This window comes from Artibeus jamaicensis, unplaced genomic scaffold (assembly GCF_021234435.1).
Source record: "Artibeus jamaicensis isolate MK-2021 breed Jamaican fruit bat unplaced genomic scaffold, CSHL_Jam_final scaffold_916, whole genome shotgun sequence".
NCBI classification, from domain to species: domain Eukaryota; kingdom Metazoa; phylum Chordata; class Mammalia; order Chiroptera; family Phyllostomidae; genus Artibeus; species Artibeus jamaicensis.
The window spans coordinates 26,225,297-26,252,883 of NW_026522059.1; the positions used below are offsets into that span (position 1 = coordinate 26,225,297).

A 27,587-nucleotide genomic window follows, 5' to 3' on the forward strand; every position below is an offset into this window, starting at 1 on the left:
TTAGTGCCAGAACAGCTAATACATTAAGTGGAAAAAAGGAAAAAGCAAACTGCTCTTTTATTAGTATGTTGAAAAAAGAATAGAAAGCAGTTGAGTTTTGAGCAATTTTGCAACAAGTTCTTTTAGGGCCATGCAGACTTCCAAGAATGTAGTTTGCAGGAGATAAATGATGATCTCCACCAAGAAGTATTGAGTATGCACCTACCTTGAGTCCGAGGAAGAGCAGTACAATAGAACATGGACTCATATATTTGGTGACAGATTATGCTCCTAGAAACACAATTCATGTATTCATTCAATAAACATTGGTTGAGCACTTGTTATCTGACAGGCCCTGTGCTAGACGATGGGGCTGTGAATGGGGAGGAAGGCAGATGTGGCTTCTGCCTACAGCAAGTGGTACAGGGCGGGGCAAGACATCAAGCAAATAATTCTACAAATATATTTTACAACTGTGATAGATACTATAATTAAAAACCAGACCAAACCAAACACAAGAAACTATGAAACTATCTAATACAGGCACTACACCAGTTTAAGTGGTGGTCAGGGAAGTCTTCCTGAAGAAACCTGAAGGGGTTGGGGAGGGAGAGGAGGGCGTTCTGGGCAGAGGCTCTGAGACAGAAGAGCACGGACCTTCCTGGGAACTGAACCAAGGCCAGCGTTGCTGGTAGCCATGGGGGCGTGATGTGAGGGAAACCTGGAAAGGGGCAGGTCATAAAAGACTTAGTGGGGAATGAATGAATGAATGGACATGTATAGTTAATAACATGAAGTGAGTCCTATTACCTCCTCAGATTAGTGTGAAAATTAAAGAAGGCTGCAGTCGTATAATGACTCTGCTGTTTGGAAGAAGAAATTCACTCATTCATTCACTCGTTTAAACACAGACAAAATCCCTGTTCACATGGATTTTAACTTCCAGTGGAACAAGCAGATAATATGCCAATAAGCGAATATTTAGGTTTTATACTAAGGTTTTTTTTTTATGTGTGTGTAAGTGGCATCACGGGCTTTTTGATGGAATTTAAAAATAATTTCAAGTATCGTCTGCCTTGCATCTAAGTGTGTTTATTTCTTTGTTTAGTTAAATGAAGTCATATGCTCTAGCGGTGCTAGGATAGCTGTTCTTTGCAGTACTCAATGCACAGTCAAAGACTCGGAGAAATCCCAAGGGAGGAAAATAGAGGGAACCTGTGAGGTTTGTATTAGTTTGTTCTTGTTTCTGAGGATCTAGTGGAGGTCCTTCGACCCACCCAGCAATTCACGACCTATTCCTGGAGTAGTGGCGGCAGGTCGAGGGGACAGTGTAAAAACTTAAGTGAAGAATAGCTGAGACTAAGCTGATTGAGAAAGATGACAAAGAGAGTATTTCAGTCTTTCTGTTCCTTTTTACAAAAAGAGTTTAGTGTATCTTCTTATATACTGAATCTACTTTTCTATTTCTTTGTAGAAAAAAAGAGCTTAGTGTATCTGCTCACATACTTAATATACTTTATAGATTTTGCATATTTACTATCTCTAAAAAGGGTTCACATTTTACAATTGACGTACATGTTTAAGTAGAGGTATTTCTTTGCCATGTTCCCAAAAGCTGTTACTGAACTGATGGTGCATCTTAACATCATCAGTGACTTACAACTCAGAAAATACTACATATCTGGAACCTTGTTTGAGTTTTCAGCCACACCTGCCCTTTCTGAAGATCTGCTTGAAGATGTCCTGAGGACAATGTTTGTGTATCTGTACATAACACATTACCATTGATGGAATTAAATCTGTGCAGGGTACCTTCAGGTCAGAAAAATCAGGGGATATGTCATTGTATCAAAAGGAGGCATAATAATGATCTGTCTTTTAAAAAATTATATTTATTTATTTTTAGAGAGAGGGGAAGGGAGGGAGAAAGAGAGGGAAAGAACATCAACATGCAGTTGCCTCTCATGTGCCCCCTACAGGGGACCCAGCCCACAACCCAGGCATGTGCCCTGACATTGTGGTCCGTGAATAACCCACAGCACTGTGTCTGAGCTTTGTACTGCAGTTGTAGTATTGCAAACATGGCCGATGCTAAATGCATAGCTTTCAGTTTAGCAGGATAGTCTCTTTAAAGTTCTATAGTTCTTATACTGCAATTAAAAAAATTATGAAAGAAGGTGGACCCAAAGAGGAATACACCAAGGCACATCATAATTACATTACCCAAGATTAAAATGAAGGAGAGAATTCTAGAAGCAGCAAGAGATAAGGGGACAGTCACCTACAAAGGAGTTCCCACCAGACTGTCAGCTGATTTCTCAAAAGAGACCTTATAGGCAAGAAGGGGCTGGAAAGAAGTATTCCGAGTCATAAAAGGCAAAAACCTACATCCAAGATTGCTCTATCCAGCAAAGCTTTCATTTAGAATGGAAGGGCAGATAAAGCGCTTCTCAGATAAGATCAAGTTTAAGGAGTTCATCATCACCAAGCCCTTATTGTATGAAATGTTAAAGGGACTTATCTAAGAAAAAGAAGATAAAAAATATGAACAGTGAAAGAACAGAAAACTCATAGTTATTAACAACCACACCTAAAACAAAAGCAAACTAAGTGGACAGCTAGATCAGGAGCGGAGTCACAGAAAAGGAGATCACACAGAGGGTTAGCAACAGGGGAGCGGGTGGAGGAGAAAGGGGGTAAAGGTACAGAGAATAAGTAGCATAGACAGTGGGGAGAAAACAGACAGGGGGAGGGCAAGAATAGTATGGGAAATGTAGAAGCTAAAGAACTTATGACACATGGACATGAACTAAAGGGGGGGAATGTGGGGGAGGGGGTTTGCAGGGTGGAGGGGAATGAAGGGAGGAAATGGAACAACTGTAATGGCATAATCAATAAAATATATTATAAAAATTATGAAACCAGAATTAGAAGACTAAATAATCAATCATATTTTTACTCACCCAAATGTGTGAAATCCTAACATGGTAATAGGTTGTTGTTTGGGTTGGTTTTTTGTTTGTATGTTTGTTTTGGCTGGGGAGAGGGCATACCCTTTGAGAGCCTTGTTTTACTTGTTAAAAACCTTATGAAATTTTATCCTCCAAATTTAAAACTTACTTAGTAGTTTAACTGTTTTTTTAAAGGTACATTTGTGAAAACCTTAATGCTGCCAAACGCTCCGAGTTGGTCAGCTGCAAGGATTCACAGCCTTTTGGTGGCACACAGGGACTTGAAATGGGGCACAGTTAACAAGTTCAGTTCTGGTTTTATAGGAAGCAGAGAACAAAAGAGAGAGAAAAGGGCCACTTCTGTGTCCTTCGGGGATTGTCCTTGACATTATAGGGTAAGTTTTTACAATAGTATATTGGTTTAAGGTTCCTTAATTTCTGTGGTTTAATCAGAGTTTGTGAAAACACGAAAAATATGTGTTCTCCCTGTGTAAATGTTATAAGTACTATAAGCTAAGAAATGACATTTTAAAAATCACTTTAATCATACAGGATTAGATCTTCTGAAGTGGTAATTTACTATGCTACAGTGCCTGGGAAAACTTAAGATTGCCCAAGTTTACTTAGAAATATGACTAACATAAGACACCACTGGAATAACTGTTTTTAAAAGTTCCTTTTTGCTGTTATTATTTACTTCACCTAAAGGCCCCTTACCTCAAAGTGTTGCATATGGGGACCAATATGCAAATGAGACCAATGTCACTCTCACATTCAGGAATATTGAAGAACTTGCAGTTGTCTCAGAAATAAAGTTCTAATTCTTTTCCATGGCATCAGAAGTCCTCTGCCAGCTGACTGCCATTGACCTTTCACATTTCCCTCCTTTATTCCCATTTGCCCCACCCCCATGTCACACTCCAACCACAGTGAACCAGGTGGCCCACGACATTCTTGTACTTTTCCACCTTCATTTTCCTAATCCTGTCATCTCCACCTCTTAAATCTCAATCCACACTCAAGAATTATTTCTTCTCTGTATCATTCCAATTTTACTATACATGCAGAAAGTAAGCACGCCTATGTTCATAGCAGTGTTGTTTACAATAGCCTAGGTTTGGAAGCAGCCCAAGGGTCCATCGGTAGATGAGTGGATAAAAAAGCAGTGGTACATTTACACAGTGGAATACTGCTCAGCCATTAAAATGGAGGAAATCTTACTTTTGCAACAGTATGGATGGACCTGGAGAACATTGTGCTAAGTGAAATAAACCAGTCAGAAAAAGACAAATACCATATGATTTCACTTACATCTACTGGAATCTAATAAATAGACAGAATAGAAACATACTCATAGATACAGAGAACAGACTGGCAGCTGTAAGAGTGGAGGGGGTTGGGGGCCTGGAAGAAAAATGTGAAGGGATTAGGCAAAGGAAAACTTCGTAGACACAGACAGCAGTGTGGTGATTACCAGAGGGGAAGGGGGTGGGGGAGGTAGAGGAGGATGTAAGGAGGAAACGGTGATGAAAGGAGACTTGACTTTGGGTGGTGAACACATGATGCAACATATTGGTGATGTGTTCTGTGGTTGTACACTCGAAACCTGTACAATTTCATTAACCAATGCCACCCCAATAAATTCAATTAAAAAAAAAAAAGAAATATGGCTCATGCTCACTAACCCAGGGGTTGAACTGAAATTTGGGTTATCTTGATCTTTGTTTTTCCCTCTTGATCTTGATCTTCATTTTTTATCTTTCTGTGATAACCCATTTAATTCATGGGAAACAAAAGAGACAAAGGAAAATCAAGTCCCTTCCAATTCTATTGATCAACAGCTTAAGCCTTTTCTATGTGGGATTTTCTTCAAAGAAGCAGTTGGTAATATATATTGAAATTCCAAGATCCTAACATTAAAAAAAATCATTTCTTCCATGAAACTTTTTCAGATATTCTCAGCTGGAATGAAACTCTGTCTCCTCCCTTCCTCTTTCTCTTCCCACTCCTCTCCCTTTCCTAGACTAGTGCTTCTTAAACTGTGTATTGGAAGGAGTAGATTCTTTTCAATTCCAGTTTGTCACAGCCAATATATGTCCTCCTGTCCATAACCAGTCCTTTGATCCCGCCGTGTCAAATTCATTGTGCAAGTTTGGCAACCATCCAGTGAGGTGAGGTCAATCCACTTGGTCACACGTTGGGTGTTGCAGCAATGCCCAGTCTCTGTGACATCATTTGAACAATTACTTGTCCTGTTGCAGTCTGATAAGAAGTAGTTCATGGGGTACTGCTGGCCCACAGACCACACTGTAAGTGGCACCGCCCTGCATTATAAGCTCCATGAGGACAGGACCTGGTCTGCTTTTTATTCCTATAATTCAGCACCTAGCTTCACCTGCCACGTAGTAAGTGCAGGCAGTTCCACCAGACTGCGGATAATGGGGCCTGTCTCCACAGTCGCTTGGATCCGATCTTAATCACTTTTTAACTTGGACAGGATTATCATGTCTTTTTTTAAAATATGTTTTATTGATTGTGCTATTACAGTCATCCCATTTTTTCTCCCCTTTATTTCTTTGTGCCCTGTACCCTCCCCCCTGACCACCAGCATTTCCCAACTTTAGTTCCTATCCATGGGTCCTATCCATATAAGTTCTTTGGCTTCTCCAACTCCCATACTATTCTTAACCTCTCCCTGTCTATTTTGTACCTACCATTTATGTTTCTTATTCCCTGTACCTTTTCCCTCATTCTCCCCCCACCCCCTCCCTGCTGATAACCTTCCATGTGATCTCCATTTCTGCGAATCTATTCCTGTTCTAGTTGTGTGCTTAGTTTATTTTTGTTTTTGTTTTTTCAGATTTGGTTGTTGATAGTTGTGGGTTTGTCAGATTTTCATGTCTTGTCAACATCAGAAAATAGGGATGAATGAGAATATCAAACTGATTTGTTTTAAAAATACATGCTCTTTAGTATAAAATGTACTGAAATAAAACATACCTCCAGCTTCCTAGTGCTGGTACGGCCTTTATAAATGACCATCACTTGATTAATAACTTAGTTTTCTTTCACTAGATAGTTGCAAAAATCCACTTAAGTCATATTTAAATAAAATAAAGGGACATTTTTAAAAAATCTAAAGCATTTAGCCTGTTAAATAGCAAGATTGAGAAATTATCTCAGAGAAATGTGTTCTAGTAGAAAAAAGCAACCCACACAAAAAAGCTATATTTAAAGCTAAAATGGCTTTTTTTTAATGCAACCCAAGGGGATACGTTGACACTCTTAAGCAGTCTAAAATTGTTTCTGAAAACGAGAATCACATGGAGTTAGTTTAACATCTATCACTGTAATTTCTACTGGGAAAAACACTGAGAACTGAGTAACGCTTTTCAAAATTTAAAATGTAAGATTCAAAAGAAATTACTTGACAATGCTATTTGAACATAGATTTCTAACTTTTGGTAGTTTAAGAGTCTTTCTTAAAGACTTTCTGGAGTGTAGAAGTTGTTGCGGTTGATGTTCATATCTTTTTCATTGAATATTTCATTATATTAAAGGTAACAGCCAAGAAAAACAAGGACATTTACTATATATGTTTTTCCAACCTTTATTAGCCACTTGCTTCTCCGTGGATGGAACATTTGTTATTTCTGGGAAACATATGGCACATGACCAGAGCCATAATGAGTGACAGTTTGATGTTATAGGAATTTGAAAGTTGGCTATTTCTAGCTTCATTAGATCAGTGGCTTCCTCAGAAATTTAAAAGCAGCGAATGCAGGTCCTGTGGGTGCACTCTGGAGTCAGCCTCTTTTATCCCTTACAAACAGTGGTATTTGCTTTCTTTTAATGGGGGGGGTGGGGAGTGGGTGGTTGAAGACTCTTGCAAATACTTATAAGGCTCTGCTCCAGAGCCGGAAGGTGCCAGAAGGAGGCACTGTTCAAGGCATTTTATGTAAATCAACTTATTTAAGCATTGCGATTGCTGGTGGGACACAGAGGCAAGAAGACATTCATTTGCCCAAAGTCACTTCAGTGAGAAGTTGCGTTGTTGAGATTCACCCGAGGGAGTCCGGTTCCATCTGGACTCCACACTCTAATTTTGATACAACAGTGTCTGTCATGCAGCATTGCTTGTCTAGAGATGGAAAGTTCCAGAATTCTGTTGGTAGAATCCTGCTGAAAAGGTGATCATTGTTATTTTTTGCAGATTACTTCTGCCTAATACTTACCTAGTAACTGGGAAATGCTGAATGACTGGGGAATGCTGGATACTGGGAGTTCTGGGCCACTGGGAATTTGGGGTAGCCAGGGAACGCTGGGAAAAAGACGCAGGAAGCCATTAGATGTCGGCCACATCTGAGCAACTTCTTCGTCTCCACAAACCAGAGGGCTGTTGCCATCAGTACAGGACCCGGGACTGGCTGCAGAGCTGGTCACCCTCCTACAGCATCTCCCAAAGCAGCGTTATCTCTGAATCAGAAGGTTAAACGTTTGTAGAATCATTTTACTCCCAAACTCTAAGTGTATTTAAAACTCACAGTTTTCTAGCACTTGCTATATATACAAACACAAGAGTGGAGAGAGGACATTTTATGAGAAGAATGTGTGCTTATTTATTAATTTGTTCATTTTTTAAGACTGGTGGGCACCGTGGGGGAACGGCTTAGCAGAGAGTTCATAGCCTTCCCCACAGGACACTTACCACTGGGTTCTAACAGGCATCCCAGCCAGGCAACAGACACTAATTACTTGTGCTCTGTGTTGGAAGCCGTGGTTGGTGAGGCTGATTATTCACAGAAGTAAGGCACAGCATCTCATCATTCCCAAAATGTAGTCTGTCCCACCCTGTGTTACTAATGGAGTTATTAAGGACTGACATTGCAACATTGCTTAGCAACGTGCATCATAGTATTTACTCTTTTGACCAGTAGCGGCAAATGAAGGTATCTTCATTTTCCTCTCCCTTTCATCTGACATGGCTGTATTCATTGCCGTGGTAATGAGCAGAGTGCTTAGACTGTGGGGTGTAGGGGAGGGTGGACTTAGACACACTCCCTTACTGCAGAGATCAGCCCTGAAAGCTGGCATGAGTCCAAGCTAGAACCAAAAGGAAATTAGGCTGTAGGTGAGAAAAAGTAGTAAAAGGTCCCTTCAACTCTGCTGTTCTATGTAAGACTTCTAATTTTCACTGCTGGCAAGTGTGCGACGGTGGTTCTGTCATCCCCGTGAGATGTGGGAACTTGCTGTAATTCTTTTAGACTTCTTGTTTTGCCGGTTCTGGCCTTTCAGGCAGTGACTAGAGTCCCTAATAACCAAAAGTGAAGGTCACTCCTGCTGCCTCCTGATGAAGAGGCAACACTTTCGCTAAGAGCAGAGCGAGCACTCTCCTGACATTTACCCTTCACCAGGGGTGTCAGGCAAGTCGGGGTCGGGGTGAATTTGATCTGGAGGTGCTTCTACCCAAGCCCTCCTGTCTTCTCCAAGTTGGGATAGTAACTGTACATCTGAGAATCCTGATGCTCTCCTCTCTTCCCTTTCTCTGCCTCCACAGTCATCCTAGACTGGTCTCTTCAATCCCAGGGTTCTAACCTGGCTTCTGCTTTAAGGAAAAGTAAGAAATACCAGGCATTGGGGCCATCTTGCAGGAAAGACTGTCTCTAAAGAAGCTGGAACCATTGTGGAAGGAAAGTGAGCCCAACTTTCCCCACAAGAAAACAACAGGAAAGAATCCTTTCACCACTAGAACATCCTGGATGGGAAGATGTTCCCCTTGAGATTACCACCCAGTGACTGATGCCTGTTCAATCCCAAAACCTGGAGGGGCTTCTGGGATTTGAATGAGCGGATTGTTGGGTTCCTTCTCCCTCCTGAGGGAGGGCCGGGGAGGGGTCCTAGGGCGTGTGCATCTCCCTCCTGCAGGCTCAGTTGTCGGTACTTTGCACATCCCTGGCTTTGCTTCTGCCTTGTTGTGCCCTAGATCATTCATTAATTACGGACCCAGTCTCTTCTGTGCACTTGTTAATTGGATGTTTTGGAAAATTGCTCCATGCTGGCTTAAATAACGAGGAGAGAATTAAAGAGCTAAGAGGTACTGGGAAAGACAGACTGTGATCATTGGAAATCCAGTAAATGTCACTCAAATATCTGGTACCCGAGTAACCAGGGGATACGGAACCCTGGGGTGGGGGTGGAGACAAATACAGTGAAGTGGTAAAGGGGACAGGGTTGCCGCGGTCTGTTGCTGTGGAAGGAAATCCTGCCTGAAGGCCGTGTAGGCTGGGCAACCCGGGCAGTTGGTGCCTCCCTCTGGGGAGGGGGGTTCCCTGGAAACAGGGGAAGGGCCAGGACTTGGGGTCCAAACCACAAACATCTGTGTCTGGACTCTGCTGCTGACTAATTGTGGGATTTGGAAGAAATGACTTGGAACGAAAAATGACTTGGAACCAAAGAGCTGGGTGCTCCTCTGTGAGCACCCGGCTCTTCACCTGTGAAATGAAAAACAGTGGTACTTGTCTCATAGCATTGTGGTGAGGAGAAAGTGGGTTCAAGTTGCTGAGTGTCTAGGCCACTTCCTGGCAATAACGCTCTCAGTTCTGGCCAGTCATTATTATGATGCTGTTATGTGGTCAACTCAGTGATGCAGTAACAATAAAGCTGTGAACATAGGCGAGGCTGTTACCCCGGCACAGCTCAGGAAGGGCTGGCTTTTCAATGTGCTGCAGGAGAATCATTATTCTCACTCCTTCCTCTACTTTCTGGCACATTTGTTTTCTCCCCCAATTCTCTTCATTCCTTCCCTCTTCCTCTTAGGAAAGGGAAAGGAATTTAGAAATAGGATAAGTAAAGTACGGCTGTTCAGCTGGGGCCTTGGTTGTTGGGGAAGAGGCCACAAGACCACGGCTGGCCAAATGAGCCGTGGAAACCATTCCCAAAGCGCATTCTATCACCCCCCATACCACTGCTTCGTTGTCACTTAGACATTGGGAATTTGCAGTTTCAGATTCAAGATTTTTCTTCCCCATTTGAATGTAAGCCTCTAAGATATCATGGATTTGTGTGTCTTTTGTTCACTGCTAATTCTTTAGAGTCTAGAACTATGGTATGCACATGTTTTGTGCCCAGTGAGTATCGATTACAGGACGGTGGGGTTAGTAGGGAAGAGAGAAGGAAGGGAGGAGGGAGAGGAAAGGGGAGGGAGGACTTCACCCAGCAGAGCTCAAGGCAATGAAAAAAGTCTTAGAAGGGAGACCCTCCTGTCTAATCTAATGGGTTGACAGAGGAAGCCTGCAGATACTCAGGTCAGCAAACATTGAACGAGTTCCTACCCCATACCTGGCACTGCACTGGGTGGTTGGGAGGTACTAGAAAATAAGTGATCATCTTTGCTACCAAGGACAGATGTATAAGAAGGATCTAGATAGTCTTTTTTTTTTTTGACTAAACAAAATTCAAACAGGACTTTATTCCATAGCAAACATGTTACAAAGATCCTGGGCTTACAGAAAGAAAATACAAGATTATTCTAAAAATAACACAAACCTCAGGCTACATGGGATCTATACAGCCTTAAATGCGATATAACTGAGGTAGCCTTTGAAGTAAGGTGGATAGTTTGTGTATTACCAGATACATACAGAGTAGAACGTAGATGGTGTCAAATATACAGGTGCAATATCAGTTTCCTAGGGCTGCTGTAACAGTGTCACAAACCCAGTGCCTCAAGACAACGGAAAGGTATCCTCCCACAGTTTGGGAGCCTAGAAGGCTGTAGTCAGGGCGTTGACAGGGCCGTGCTCCCTCCGAAGGCCGTCGGGAAGAATCCTTGTCTCTTCCGGCTGCTCGTAGTCCAGGTGTTCGTGGGCAGAATCACTCTGATGTCTGCTTCCATCTTCATGGGTTGTCTTCCTTTTCTGTCTTCTCTTCTTTAAGGACACCAGTTGTGGGATTAAGGTTCCACCCTGCTCCATTATGACTTCATCTTAACTATTACATCTTCAACTACTGTATTTTCAAAGAACATTCTGAGATACTGGGGGTTGGAACTTCAACACATCTTTTTGGACATCAGCCCATAGCAGTTACTGATTCAGGATTTTAAATGCAAAGTGAAGCCTTTAAGATAATACTGGCTGTCAGTATTAAGCCAGTAGATTAAAAGCAGGTCTGAGGATATTAGTGTAATCTTATATTTATATTTACATATATTCACATATATGTATATGTGTGCATATTATACACATGTTCACACATGTGTGTATATATGTATACAAGATATGTTCAAAAGGTATCCAGTCATGTAATATGAAAAATAGAGACATTTGTTGAAGAAGATTCAAGATACAAGATACATTGTTCATAGGACAATGATGCCTCAGTCCCCTGCAAAGTAGGCACCTTGGAACCTCACACAGTTCTCTGATCTTCGTTGATTGCAGCCCATACATGTTCAACATTCTCAGGTGCTCTGCTCATTGCAGGCCTTCTAAAAAGTAGATCAGTTTCGACAGATTCTCCACCATCTTTGAAGCATTTGCGCCACACTTTTATTTGTACTGCACTCATTGCATTGTCCCTGAATGCCATCTGAATCATCTGATAGTTTCAGTGAAGGAATATTCAAGCTTAATGCAAAATTTGGTGCAGATTTGTTGCTGTACTTGCTCAGTCATTTTGAATGTGATGGTCACACAGTACACATGCTCACTCAGTGGCATCTACCACCCCCACTGACTAGTGCAGTGAAGTCATCATTGTTCACACATGCGCATTCCAGTCCACTCTCCTTGGCTGCCAGGTTACAACAATGTCATGCAAACCATTCTCCTTGTATTAACAATCCTGGACTTTTCCCAGACAGACCTCATATATCACACACACATACACACTCATTCACACACATATATGCACATGCTTTTGTAAACACATGCAGATACATAGATACATAAATGATCTATGTATCATTTATGATGCAAAGAGAAGGACTATTCACCTTGGTGGTATTCTTCCTCAAATATCTAGTCCTAGTCTAATCATGAGGAAATATCGACAAGCCCAAATTAGTTGCTTTTTAGCCTCTAAGCTGAGTTATCCCAGAATGCTTCCAATTGTAGATTTAATGGCAGTGGTATCCTTGGTTATAGCAGGGTATGAATCTGATTTATCTATTCAGAAACATTGCTACATGTTTTGGTCCCTGGTGTGAAATTGTGAATTCCAGCCTGTGGAACAGCTGCATTCCCACCCTCTGCTCTCAGCTCAAGGCTTTGGCAAGGAAGGAGAAAGTATGGCCAGAAGCTGACATCATGTCCCATTCTTCCTAGTTCCAAGTCATTTCCATCAAGTGGTATTTCCCAAGGTTTAGTCATTCATGCCTCATCTTCATGATTTTTACCATATCCACATTCTATCTCTACTATTTTTTTGCTTAATATTTTTCTTTAAATCACTCCCTCTTTATATTTTCATTTGAAGCAGTAATGGCTGTGAAACTACAGGTTTGATATGCCAGCTATATTTTTTCTAATGCACATTACAATAAATACACAACCTGAATCTACATTAACTATGCACTTTCTGAAATTGCACTCCATGCTTTGAGAAACAGCACTGTGAAGGGAAGGGGCAGAGCCCTGCAGATTTCGTTGCCATGTGTCCTTTGCCCAGGGATCTTGGAGCTTGGGAAGAAAGAAAAAGCCATTCCCTTCACTGAAAATTTTGGGGATCCCATTCTAAGGCATTAGAGATTGCTCACTTTATTTTGGTTTGGAATGAAGTACAGAAGTGTCTGAGCCTGCCTTCTGAGGGAGGGGCCCGAAGGGAAAAAAGAGGCACTGGCCTAAAAAATAGGAGTCAACAGCAGGGGAAGGAGCTGGAAAGAAAGAGCGATTACCCAGATTAAGAAAGAGTAGCAGGAAAACAAGGGAGTGGTCAGGGAAAATACTGGAAGGAAATACAGTTACTCAGAGAAACAGAGCATCAAATGAGAGGTAAGAGACTTCACAGAGTCCTCAATTCCCCCTGGTTTTTGACTTTTGGACTCTCATTCACAGTGTAAGAACTGATTGGATGCATCGAAGAATCAAAAGTATGGTATTGTCCAGTAAATTTCCTGCTAATGGGATCATGCTCTAAACAGGTTAGCTTCCCCACGACTTATGGCCTCGGCATGAAAGGTAGATTTAATACTTTCAGACAGAAGGAGTTACAAAGACTTTAGATGTTCTCTAGCATCCTTTTGCACTTAGTAAACAAAGAGAATGGCTTTAACCTTTATCATAACACAGATCTGATTGATTCAAACCCACCTGTGTGCAAGGGTCAGTCACATGTAAAGAATACATTTTTAAAAACCTGAATTCCAGAGGATTAAAATGTCTCTGCTTGGGGCCATCTCCCCAGGCACACAACTGAAGTAAGTGCCTGCAGATGGGTCCAGCATGCATCGCGCTGGACTTCCGTAGAAGCTGATGAATCCCAATACCGTAGGCTTGTGCTTGGGGCTGGGGTGGGGGAGGGATATGAGGAGCCAAGTCAGCTGCATAAAGCCTGGTCAGGAAAAATTTCCATGTTGTTTTGTATTTTTCCAGACTTTTCTATTTAAATATAGTGCTGTTTAAGAGGGAGTGTTGATAGGATTTCCATTCTTTCCAAAAGAGTACAGAACTGAGAGGCTCCGAGAAGATGGGATATAATCCACCGGTCCAAGAGAAGAGATTCAGCCAAAAGACAAGAAGCTCTTTGTCAAGCTGTGCCGAGAATGGTATTGATTACCCTTTCCTGAGATGAATTTAAGAAAAACCCAGAATTAAATTGTACTCAAAGCATATGAAATGCATGCCATCTCATCCACTGCTCTTCCAAAACCTCAACTAGGATATTTATAATAAGGTTTGGGTTTCTTTCCAGATTTGAGAGAACACTTGTTTGAAATTACATTTTCAGGTCAATTTCTGCCAGGTGTTCTTTAGATAACTTATGAAAACTTTTTACTCCTTCTTCTTCTTCTTTCTTTTTTTAGTCAGAACATCATTCCTTGAAGCTCCCCTTATTTCTTTCCCTATTTATTTTCTCTTCTCCATTTTGTCCTTGGCTCTCTTTAGAGAAAGACCCATGGACAAAATCTTATTTATCCAGGTGTTTCCCCTTCAAGAGAGAAGGAGAGTGAGAGAGGGAGGGAAGGAGGGAGAAGGAGAGAGGAACTTTGGCACATGTCTTGACTTTTCAGAGTTTTCAAGACTACGTCAAGCCTTCGGCCAGGTGCAGCCTTTGTGTACGGCCCGTGCATCTCAGCAGCGTGGCCCCTTCCAGACATGGCGGGGCCACTGCGTTCACGGGCATCCGACAGCTCAGCTCTTGGCTGGTTCCTGGGATGATTCAAGTAAAGTAACAGCTTAGATCATTGAATCAAGGGGGAAAAAAACAGATTCTTTCATGTGACTTTGATTCTAGTTTGTTTGTTTATATGAACTTTATGCGAACAAAGCGACCTGTGGTAAATATATATACAACCAAATCAAAACGTAAGAAAGTCCCCTAGGATAAGATAGAAACTGTGGGAAAATATTTTTTATTAGGTATTTCTCCTGCCTGCACGCCAAAACTCTCAGTGTTAGCACTGTTTTCTAGTTGGGAAGAGAGTCATTTTCCTACAGATCTAAACCACTGGACCAATCATGGTTCTCATGGGGAAGTTTTTTTCTAAGTGTGTGAATTGATGGCAGTCTGTAGAGGCCGGGTTGAAAATACCAGAATGTCTAATGGGTCCTCCCTTACCCCTGCAGACTAGCAGTGCGCCCATACCAACAGCCTGTTGTATTTTCTGTTTTTAATTTCCTCAATTTTTGAACCGTAGAATAACATATTATGATGTCTGTTTCCTGAGAACATAAGACACAAGTAAATATTTAAGAAATTTGATACAGGGGAAATTCGGTTTGAAGCTTGTCAAAAGAGATGCATGAAATCAAGCCTCAATGCAATGTTTTTCTCCCTTACATCTGGTTTATCATGATTTGATGAAATCATCTCTGTAGCCTAGTGCAGCATCATTTTGTAACTAACACATAAATGGGTGGGTTTCTGAAATACTGTTGTGCTAACAGTACCTGGCCTACTGCACAGATATGTATCCAAAAATTAAAATATGAGGTCTATGAGTACAATTTGGTATAAGTCTTTCACTAAAACAGCATCTTTTGAGCCTGTATTGTTATGAATTAATATTTGAGACGGCCCCAAACAAGTGTCCAGGTGGAAGCCCTAGCCCACAGTCCCTCACCTTCTCACGCTCTCTCACCCCTGGCTCCTCCTCCTGAGAGGCCTCCCCTGCCAGCATGTTGTACTAGTTTCCTGTAGCTGCGGTAACAAATTATTGCAAACTCAGTGGCTCACAGTAATGCCCGTTTATTATCTTGCCATTGTGAAGGTCAGAGTGTGAACTCCGGGTCTCACAGGGCTGCATTTCTTCTGGAGGCCATGAGGAGATGACTCATTCTCTCCTTGCCTTCTTTAGCTTCTTGAGGCTGCCTGTACCCCTTGGCCCATGGCCCCTCCCTCTCTCATTATTCCGACCTCTTTGTTCCATCGCCACATTTCCTACTACTGACTCTGATCCTCTTGTCTCCCACTTATAAAGCTCTTGTGACTACACTGAGCCCACCCAGATAATCTAGGATAATCTCTCCATCCTAAAATGCTTAATTTCATCATGTCTGTAAAGACTCCTTTACTATGTAAGGTGACATGTTTACAGGTTCTGGGGACTAGGGTGGGATATCTTTGGGAGGCCTACCGTATATGTGAACTCTCTGGTTCAAGCTCCATCCTCTACCCCTCCACTCACTGCCATTTCCTCCCATCCTTCACACACACACACACACACACACACACACAGCCCTTGGGGACAGCAATGACATTGTACATTTGCCCTTGGGAGGGCCAGCTGAGATAAGGGCTTATGCAGGTCCTAGAAGTGGCTAGAATAACTAGACATGAAATTTCAGTCTTGGGCACCTGGAATGTAGTCTGGGCTTAGGAAAAGGTCACTGTAAGCTCAATGTGGGCATGTGTCCTTGGCTTTTGGACTCTGACCCATGAGGAGAAGAAGGCAGCATGGGGTGCTCTAAAGCTGGAGGCTCGGAACAGAAGCCAGTTGCTCACATCTGCAGGAAGTAATGCCTCTAACAGCCAGACTGGTGACATCATCGAGTGCCTGGAGGTGGGCTGTGGAAAAATGGAGGCCATCTGCCCCTTCAAAAGGAGGTTGCAGGTATGGTCCCAGGAGAAGTGGTGTAGTGTCGCTACTTTTTTTGAACAAAACTAGAAATCTGCCTTTGTATTATTTCAAACATTTGAGCAAAACAAAAAGTACGTGGGCCCATCAGCACTCCAATCAGCAGCTGGCCTCTGGCTTACAGGAGTAAGCACAGAATCCCTAGGAACAGATGACTATACTGAATGAGTAAACAATGAATGTCAATGCTAAGTTCAGAGATGGTGCATTAATTAAATTGTCCAAAGGCTGAAAATTCATTCCTAATCATGCCACATTCTCTAATAGACTCATCAGAAATTTGGCAGGGAAACTAAATGACAATATTAAGATAAGCATTAATGAAATGCCAAAATATGGCAATGTCATCAGTTTGGTATATAAACTTCTTCACACTATAAATTTCACAGAGAGAAAGTAAAGTTTATAAATTAAAACTCCAAAGTTTAATTAACCCCACTGACCCCAGTCGGTACTGTCCACCAGGACCCTGGTGTGCACAGTGGCTCTTCTTGGTCACAGTCTTTGTTTTCTTGGTGGTTGTTGACGTTCACAGATAGTGAGGATGTGCCATTTCACTCACTGTGTTGGCTTCTTAACAAGAGACTGGAACTTCAAGTTGCCGTCTTATATGACTTGAAGCAAAAGTCTTCTTGAAATTGTTTCTAGAACCACCATATGGCAGTAAGTAGGCTTGCTTCATGTGTTATAGAAGCTTGACTGAGGTTAGCTGAGATTATATATCATATATGAGAAACCTTTCGAAATGATCTAATCTGATTAGAAGGCAGTGTTCTGAGTGCTGATCAACATTGTTCGGTCCTCTGCCCTGGTGCACCTCAGTGTCATCTTCTCAACGTGCTTTTGTGCTTTTCAAAGCACATACTGGCTACCTGACATATTAATACATGTGGAATGATAAGGAATTGAATCTTCTGCGGAAGAATGGGGACCTGTCCTTTCCAGGAGTCATTCCTAAATTTGAAATCCTCTATTATTGAATTTTGAGAAGAAGAAAGGAATGCAAGCATAAATCCTCCTGGCTGGTGAGAAAAAGCAGATGATAGAGGAAGACTGGATTTTTTTTTAAGTGGGAAACATGGTTTTAAAGACATTCCAAGAAGAGAGGGGAAGAAATCCAATCTTTTCTAAAAATTGAAAGCAAGTCCTTGGCAGAAGCCCAGCCGACAAACGGAAAGAAGCCTCATCCCTCTGGTTACAGAGCCACCATCCAGATTGAGTGAATAAACCTGGCCGGTTGAGGAAAGCCTCAGAGTTGAGAAAAAGTGGTCATGCAGTACATGTATGCGAAAGGCCACACCTTCTGCCCTGATGGAAGACCGTGGGGAGGCTGTGGAGGGAGTGGGGTGTGGAGAGCTTGCTGGGGGTGCTGAGGAGGCAAGCGCAGGTGGGTGGAGAATCAGGCTCCAGGGTCAGCCAGCTTGGATTTGACTTCAGCACCCCCACTGCACAGCTGCAAGGACTTGCAGACTTGACTTTCTTCCTGGGCCTTCACTTTCTCACCTGTGAGTGGGAAGCTCAGGAGTGCCTGACTCATCAGGTTGTTGTGAAGATTCAGTGGAAGTGTGTAGAAGACTACTTGGGAAATAGCAAATGCTAATACACACGTGTGACTATTAATTCCTCTTTTCAAAGTGTGAACTACCAGAGAAAGGCAGAAAAATGTTTCTTCCAGTCACATGGCATTAGTCTCGGAACCAGGAGCAGGACATGTGACCAGATGTTGGCTTTTCCCAAAACACTTAAAGAGTTTTCTATCTGCCTCTGGTAGAAAAAACTGTGCTCCATTAAATTCTAAGTGACAGGAACCAAATTAATGACAAGTGTGCAAAGCTGTACTTGGCTATTTGTCATTTTTTAAGATGTTAATCAAAATTGGGTTCCTTCTTTATTTGTCTATTAAAAAATGAACCACTAGTTAATGTTTGCTTGTAACTTGAATAGTTTAGTTTTAGAGAAAACATAGTAAAGGGAAGCACGTGCTAAACATTTTCAAACTTCTGTCCAAGACTTAGAAAGATCGAACTTAAGCAAGGCTTCGTGGACCATAATTAAGGAAACACCATTCAGCGCCAAGGGAGGGTGCACCTCAGTGGGCCAGGCGTTCATCTGCACGTGCCTGGATTGCGGGCCAGGTTCCCGGCTGGAGGTGTGCAAGGGGCAGCTAATGGATGTTTCTGGCCCATTAAAGTTTCCCTCCCTCTCTTTCTCCCTTCCTCCCCTCTCTCTAAAAATAAATAAATAAAATCTTTAAAAAACCTCACTATTCTTTGGAAACCAGCTCCCAAAATCTAGGCTTTTGGCCTATGGCCTCAAAAAAATAATTTTAAAAAAGATTTTATTTATTTATCTTTAAAAGGGAAGGGAAGGAGAGAGGGAGAGAAACATCAATGCATGGTTGCCTCTCATGTGCCCCATACTGGGACCTGGCCTGCAACCCAAGCATATGCCCTGACTGGGAATCGAACTGTGACCCTTTTGTTCACAGGACCTCACTCAATCCACTGAGCTGCACCAGCCAGGGCTCAAAAAGATCATTTGATTAGGGAAAATTCACTAAGTCCCAGGAAAGTCATAATTAATTATCCTATAGATATATTTTAATTTATAGCTACTATATAGATATACTTTATAGATACACTGTACTATGTAATTACTTCTAGATAGACTTTAATTATGGTATAGATATAGTTTAATTTATATAATAACTTCTTGACCAACTGTGACTAAAACAAATTTTTATAATTTGATTCATTTTCCCCATTAAATTTCATTATAGCATTTATAAAACATCACCTTTTTTTCTATTTGATTTTAATGTATGGTAACTTCTAATTCTTTGTCAGACGTGGTGGTTAAAAACCTGTGTTGGTTACTGAGTGTTATCAAAAAATATAGCAGACTTGTTTACTATTTCCAAGCAGCCCGGTGATGAATCCTTTAGCAAATATGAGGATTATTTTTTGTAATGACAGTGATATGATTATGAGATAATAAGTGGTTAAAATTCTTTGAAGACAGGGATTCTCTCTTCTCTCTACCACGGCACCCTACAGTGAGACAATAAAAAATGCCTAAATAGGAAGCCAAGACCTGGGTACACACCCAGCCTTGACCACTAATTTGCTGTGGGCAAGGTGCCTACTTTAAGTGAACACTAATTTCCACATCTCCCTTCCTATCTCATGAAGCCAGAGAGTCAAACAGACCCATCTATGTGGGAAATGCAGTCAAATACATAAGAACACAATAGGAATGTAAGGTTCTCAACATACAATTATCTCATGATTCATTACCATTAAATGTATTCATTCATGTAATCTGCAGTTTTCATGTGTTTACTTTTCTTGAAGTAGGGTGCACATACTTTGGTTAGTTTTTTGTTTGTTTGTTTGTTTGTTTAATATCACAAGTATGGTCTTAAAATCCTTATTTTGGTTCATTTAGGCTATGGCCTTGAGTTTCTTTATGAGTTCTGTGTTAGCTTTGCTCCTCTCATACGTGTGTTTCAACCCTGCTTTTTGCATCTGTGTATTTGTGCTCTGAGAGCAAGAACCACAGTAGGACTATCCAGTGGGGGCTGAAAACCCAGTGACCGGCAAGAGCTTAAAGAGCTCCATGCCCTCCACAGCGAACTTTCCCTGGGGGCTGAGAGATCCCAGTACTGGCCCCTAGGTCCAGCTAACTCACTCCAGTCAAGAGGAACAAAGCATCCTGTATTAGGTTTGTTTTTTGTTTGTTTGTTCTTTTTATCTGCTATAAAACATTACTACAAACTTAGAAGCTTAATGACTTACAATTGCACAGTTTTATTGCCTTAGAGTTCTGGAGGTCAGAACTCTAAGGGTTTCGCTGGGCTAAAATCAACATGTAAGCAGGCTGAGTCCCCTGGGTGGCTCTAGGGGAGAACCCATGTCTTTGCTTTTCCACTACCAGACGTCACCCCCATTCCATGTCCCATGGCTGCCTTCTGAGCCAACCACAGTGAGTTGAGTTCTCATATCACACCACTCAGACCTTCTTCAAATTATCTCCCTCCTGTCCTGATTTTCACTCTGACTCCCTCTTCTGCTCTTAAGGACCCTGGCACTCAGGTAACTCAGATTAATCTCCCATTTTACAGTCAGCTTATTAGCAACCTTAATTCTTTATGTAACTGTAATTCCCCTTTGCCATGTAACCAATATATTCATAGGCTCTGGGAATTAGGATGTGGTTATATTCAGATTTATGGAATATAGCAGAAATAATTCTAAGAGGAAAGATTATAGTGATCAATAATTGTGTTAAAGAACAAGAAAGATTGTAAATAAACAACCTAACTTTACCCCTCAAGGAACAAAGACAAGAACAAACAGTGCCCAAAGTTAGTAGAAGGAAGGAAATAAGATCAGAGTGGAAATAAATGAAATAGAGATTTAAAAGACAATAGAAAAGAACAACAAAACTAAGAGTGGGTTTTTTTGAAGGAAAATCAGTAAACTTTTAGCTAGACTAAGAAAAAAGTGAGAATATTCAAATAAAATCAAATGAAAGAGGAGACATTACACCTGATAACACAAATACAAAAGAAAGATCATAAGAAAGTACTCTGAACCAACAAATTATAACCTATCAGAAATGGATAAACTCCTAGAAATATACACCCTACTCTGACCAAATCTGGAAAAAATAGAAAATCTGAACAGACTGATTACTAACATTGATTTAATGATAAAAAAAACTCCCAACACCAAAAAGTGCAGGACTGGATGGCTTCACTAGTGAATTTCACCAAACATTTGAAGAATAATAATATCAATTCTCAAAGTCTTCCAAAAAAATAAAAGAGGAGAAAACACTGCCAAACTAATTTAATGAGGCTAGCATTATCCTGACACCAAAGCCAGGATAATAAGGACACTATAAGAAAAGAAAATTGTAGGTCAGTATAAGAAAAGAAAATTGTAGGTCAGTATCTCTAATAAATGTAGATGCAGAAATCCTCAATAAAATATTAGCATACTAAATTCAACAGCACATTAACAGGATCATACACCACAATCACATGGAATTTATTCCTGGAATGCAAGAATGGTTCAACACTGCAAATCCATGAATATGATCTAGAACATCAACAAATGAAGGATAAAAATTATATCATCATCTCAATAGATGCAGAGAAAGCTTTTGGAAAAATTCAACATCCTCTCATGATAACGAATCTCAACAAAGTGAGTAAAAGGGAATGTCACTATCTATAAAAGGTCAAATATGAGAGTCCTGTGGCTGACATCATGCTCAATGGTGACACACTGAAATTGTTTCCTCTAGGATCAGGAACAGGACAGTGATGCTTGCTCTCATCACTTTTATTCAGCATAGTACTGGAAGTTCTAGCCAGAGTAATCAGGCAGGAGAAAAAGAAAGAAAAGTCACCCAAATCAGAAAGGAAGAAGTAAACTTGTCTGTTTGCAGATGATGTGACATTATATAGAGAAAACTCTAAATAGTTAACCAAAAAAACTGTTAGAACTGATAAATGAATTCAATAAATTTGCAGACATAAAATTAATATATAAAAATTAGTTTTTATACACTAACAACCAACTATTAGAAAGAGAAATTAAGAAAACAGTCCAATTTAGAATAGAATCAAAAAGAATACAATACATAAGAATAATTTTAACCAAGGAGGTAAAACTTCTGTGTACTGAAAACCATGGTAAAAACTTTTTAAAAAGTATAAATAAAATGTAAATAAATGAGCATCCATTTCTTGAGTGTATTCATTTCTCTAATTACACCTGACTGTATCTGTCAGAATAGACTATTTTGCTGCTATGAAAGAAAAACAACCAAATCTCCATGGCTTAACACAGTGAAATTTATTTCTCACCCCTGTGAAAGCTGTTATGGGTCTAGTACCCTCTCCAGGGTAGCTCATTCATGGGTTGGCTCAGTCTGGAAAGGAATCATTTGATCAACTTATACTTTCAAGGAAAGATAAAGCTGGAGGGTCTCACATTAGCGATCAAATGATCTGGGTTAGAAATGACACATGTGACTTCTGCATTGGCTAGATCTAGTCATGTGGTTATACCCGAGAGCGAAGGCATGGGGTATTATCCTCCTGTGTGCTTAGAGGAGACCCACCTATGGGAGAACAATACAAGTGTCCACCATGTTACCAAGCCACGTAAGTAGGATCATCCTCAATTTCTCTCACTCGCTACATATAATCAGTCACTTAGCCCAGTGTCACTGTCACTCATTCCTTCGAAAGATCTCTTCCAGCCATCTCTCTATTTCACTGCCATTAGTACTGTCTTCATTCTGATCCTTATCCTGTCCGCCTACATTATGACACAGTTTCTTAACAGGTGTATCTGCCTGCCATCTGGTCCTCAGCCCACCCATTCTCTAACTGCCTCCAGAGGGATGCAGAGTTTTGGAGTAGCTCCCGTCTCCTTTATTATAAACTCTGTCTCCTCACTGTGACCTTTCTGAGCTGACTCGTGAAGGCTTACTGTCCAGCTGACTTTCTCATCACTTTCCCACATGCTCCAACCAGACCCAGGAACTAGAAGATCTTGCAACAAGCCATGTGCACATCTTCTCCATCGCTTTGCAACTGCTCTTCTCTCTGGGGGACAAGCCAGTGCCTCTGACTTTGCCTGACATTTACTCCTCCTTCATGCTCAGCTTGAGCATCTTCTCTAGGCGTCTTATCTGATGCCTCTCCCTCGTCTCCAGCAACGTCATTAGGAGGCTGTGACCCCCGCTTCCAAGGCATTGTGCTCACCAGTGCTCAGCCCAGACCCACTTTCACTGCTCTGCTTATGTGGGCAATGCCAGTCTCCTGGTTGTACTACTCAGTGGTTGCATTATTGATCTCTGTATCCCCAGTGCTAATAATGGTTGGTACATGTAGACACTCATTAAGGTTCGCTATGTAAGATGAACAAATGGATATTGTAAATTTCTAAAAGGGTGATTAAAGTGCCTTGTCTTAACCTGTCTTTTATGAAATTAAAATAAAAGCCACAAGATACTGTATCAAAACATGTTGTTATCCTCCAGCATAATAGCCATGCTAGCTCTGCATTTAAGCAGAAATAAACTATTGATGAATTGCTGGTCTTGTGTTAGAAGGAATGAAGAATCAAGAATAAGAAAAGCCTTCCTGGAGAGACCAGGGAAATCAGGAAACAGCATAATAAAGTGCAGGGTGTGAGGGAAGAGGGAAGGCAGTGAGTGGGAAAGGCAAAGTATCTGGGCAGTAGGACAGTGAGTGTAGGAGCTTCTTGTCTCACGCGCTTCAGAATTTCAGCTCTCCCCGCAAAATGCTGTCCCGTGTCCCAGGTTGCAAGTCACCAAATTGTTTGAAACCATGTTGGAAGTAGAGTCTCAAGTCTTGTCCCCATGAAAATCATGTGATCTGAAGAGGCCGCCTGTCCTCGGGCACCAACACCGGGCACCAACGCTGGACACCAACACCGGGTGTGAGCAGCCGGTGTTCACTGCCTATCCAGAGCTGCGGAGGGGCCCCAAGCGGTGCCTGCCACGGTGTTTCAAACCTCTCAGACCTCTTTGGCACAAGGAATGCTTTCATCTTCCTGACTAAATAGCCTGTAGAATTAAAGGTTTTATTTCTTTTAATGTACTTTATGTCCCTCATCTTGAGGGGGCTCAAGCTGGCTGTTGGGTCAACACAGATGTTAAGTCTCTCACTTATAATCCTAGAAACAGCAGTTGTTCCTGAAAGTCCCGCCTTTGTGTCTCGTGCGGTGACCTGTGGGTCAGTCAGGCCTCTCCCATGACTTTTGATGTGTAAGGGCTTGTGTTTCAGTTGGGTTTGGTTTTCTTAACTTCACACGGGGTTGGTGGAAAGGAGGTTAAATGGGATGTTGGGGTCCCCTGGGGAGGTTTGAACAGATGGAAGTTAATTGTCTCTTGAGAAGAGAGGAGTCTATTCAGCTTTCATCCCACAGTTGGAGGCTCCTTTTCTGCCTGTTAGCGAAGAACAAGCACAAACTCTGGGGCACGGTGTCCCCATCAAAGCCTACAGATCAACTCAGTTTGGTTCAAATCAGCAAATTAAACAATTATTTGTTTTAATCGTGATACAAAGAACTATTTTTATTCTCTTTTGCAAAATTGTCCGGATCTTGTTGAGAGGTATTTAGAGCAGAAAGAAACATTTCCTAATCATCTCACATCTTCTTTGCATGTAAAACTATCAGATTTTAGGGCTGGAATATCAAAATCCCCCTATCGTAGGCTCTGTCACCAAAAATGTCACTCTAAAGTTTGCCCATTTTTCCTCACCTATTTTTTTGTGTGTGGAATATTTTACTTTAAAAGATCTTTCCATTCTGGTAAGCTAAAGAAAGCCCAAGTGAAAATTTTTAACATATATACCCTCCAGGAAGTTTAGAGGTATAAAGCTGGCTTGGACAGGTTTTCTCAGGCTTTGCTTTTTAGGACTTTTGAAATAAACACTTATTTAACACTTAACTAAATGCTGGCTGCTGTTGAAAGCCCTTCATGAATGTTAATTATTTAATGCTCATAAACCCTACTAAGGAGGTGTAATGTTTTCCTTATTTTACAGATGAGGAAACTGAGGCAGAGATGTTCCAGGACAGCCAGTGAGAGGTGGGTCCAGGATCTGGACATGGGCAGCCTGGCTGTAATTAATATCCTAATTAATATTCTAGATCACAGGATGTAGGCTGACCCACAACTATATTGCACATGGCCCATTCACAAACCAAAAGTTCAGAATATTTACATAGAATTTTGGATTTTCCTGACTTTTGAAAATGATATTATTAGGTTTGTATTCCCAACTCAGCAGCCAAGCTGAGAACAGCTGTTTGGACGAGGTATGCACGCTCCACTTTGCCCGACCACCGAGTCCGGGTAAATTTCCTGCCTGACCCTTTCAAGCTTGGGAGCCTGTGGTTTCTATGTATGGACACTGCTCCAGTACAGCAAGGGCCAGCTCCAAAATAGGGTCCTCTGTCTTCTAAATACCTCGTTTCCTCACTCCTCCCTGTCACTGGGCTTCTGAGAAGTTATGTCCAATGGTTGATCTGTCCCCAAAGTAAAGACTGATGGGAGAAGGGGTCACTCCCTCTGCCTGGCGTCCCCAACCCCCATTGTTCTAGAGAAGGTTCTAAGAACCACCTTAGAAGGTTCTAAGCAGTCAGTGGGTGGGTGTGTCCTGGCTACATGTGTGGGCAGCCAGATAGGTCTCCAGACAGAGCGAGAGTCTTCCTCTGCATGGTAGGGGGCTGAGGCAGGGCCTGTGATACTCTTCTGGCTCTTTTGAAGTCTAGAGCCTCTTCTGTGACGTGCACTCCAAAGGGCGTGACTGGCCCTGACCAGTGTGGCTCAGTAGATTGGGCGTCATCCCGCAAAGCAAAAGCTTATTGGTTCCATTGCCGTTAGGACGCATGCCCAGATTTTAGGTGCCATCCCTGGTCGGGACACATAACAGAGGCAACCAAATGATGTTTTTCTCTCACAACAATGTTTTTCTCCATCTCTTTCTGTCGCCCTAGACTTTTTAAAAATAAATAAATAAATAAATAAATAAATAAATAAATAAAGCAAGCAAGCCTTTGAAAACAGGGGACTGGGGCATTACCAGGTCTCTCTGAGTAACACCCGCCAGAGTGGGCTGTAGACGTGCTCAGCCCGGAGGCTTTTCGGCTTAACGATAACCCACAACCTTCAGACCGACTTCCGGAGGCTTTTCCGATGGGACAAGGGAATGACTCATCAGACGTGGAAGGCACTTTGAATTAATGTCATCTGAAAAACTTAATTTTTTTTAGTTTCATTGAATGTGGCAACACTTCCTGAATGATGTGAGCAGCTGGGAGCCACATGAAAGGGCCTCTGTCTTCACTGTGAATGGACTGGGCTGCCTCACTCGGGCCTGTCCTTCTGTCGTCATTCCTCCTTTCAAATTCCACGTCAGTCAGAGTGGCAAAGGTAGGAGTTGGCACTAGCTGGTCTCTGCTCGATTATAAATCTGTCCGGCGTGGGTTTATAAAATGAATAGCTCTTTCCATCACAGTGGCTGCACTGGCTACGTTTTGAATGCAGGAGACTTCCGTTCTCATGCTGAGGAAGCAGGCAGATTGCTACCATCACCTAGCTGTATTTCGTGAACTTTAGCTTGATGTGGTTTTTGGTTTTCTATCTGGACAATGGGCAAGAAAATAAGGCCTTTCACAGAGTGGCATGATGGATCACTGAAGGGAAACTTCTGAGCCACCTCCCACCCCTTTGACAGACCCGAGCCTGTCCCAGTGCCCTCTTTTCATGTAGGGTTACTATATCTCACCAGCTCGAAGGCCTGGACTTCCACCGTCTCATCTGAAGATTCCTAAATTTAACCTCATCTCACCCTCTATTCCTGATCTAATTCTTGGTCAGACAGTTTCTCAGAGCACCCCGCATGTGTGCTGGCTGCTGTCCGCCTTCAGGCCCTTGAGGTGTCACTGTCACCCAGGAGCAGTATCTGTTTCCCATCTTCACGCCTGTGCCATAAGCCCCTTGAAGGCAAGAAACGTGTATTTTCATCTCCACAATTAGACCTGATTTTTAACATGGCAGATGTATTAGTTAAGAATTTCACTGGCTCCACGGAACACAGATCCCAAAACAAAGGCTTAAACAAGTTAGCAGTTTTCTTTTGCTCATCTAATCAGAGACCTGGAGTTGGGAAGTCCAGAGGTGTAAGGAACGTTGATGTGTCATGAGGGGCTCAGGCATCCCTGCCCATTTGAGCATTATTAGCTTTTACTTGGCACCTCTGGCCCCCACATGGCGAACCTTTTCAGCATCATGCCGACATCCCAGACAAGAAGCAAGGGAAGGAGACTGGGCAATTTCTGGTAGACAGACTTGTTGGTGGAAGACACCCACAAAGCAATGGTCAGCCAACTCCCTCTAAAGAGCTTTCCTAGGTGTGAGACCAAGCAACTCCACTGACTTCTGGTCAGGGCACATGCCCCAGGTCGGGGTGTGGGGGAGGTGACCCACTGATCAGTGTTTCTCTCATGCATAGGAGAGGCGGCCAATTGATGTTTTTCTCTCACATCAGTGTTTCTTTTCCTCTTTCCCTTCCCCTGTCTCTAAAAATAAATAAATAAATAAATAAATAAATAAATAAATAAATAAAGTCATTGAAGGAACAGTCAGGTAGCATTCAATTCCCTTTGTTTGTGGAATAAACGATGGGAAGAGAACAGTCATGCTGTATGATGTCAGAATTAGAACTCCCTACTGCTCAGCATCCTTGCCATTAGCTCAATTTGCTCCATGCTTTTCTCTCTCTGAGGTGTGTTTCACATGAAAAA

General features: G+C 41.9%; 1 protein-coding gene across 9 annotated transcripts in view; it reads left to right on the plus strand.

Annotated features, from left to right (window-relative positions):
• Positions 1-27,587, plus strand: part of NCALD (neurocalcin delta) — a 347,766-nt gene that overhangs the window by 211,260 nt on the left and 108,919 nt on the right. For 2 of the 9 annotated variants that reach the window (XM_053661077.1, XM_037133376.2), the window contains one exon: positions 24,824-24,867. The exons of 6 other annotated variants lie outside the window; for them this stretch is intronic. The gene's annotated coding sequence lies outside the window, so the exon portion shown is untranslated. Of the gene's footprint in view, positions 1-3,254; positions 3,326-24,823; positions 24,868-27,587 lie in introns of those variants that run through there. One more of the 9 variants, XM_053661079.1, reaches the window with a different exon arrangement.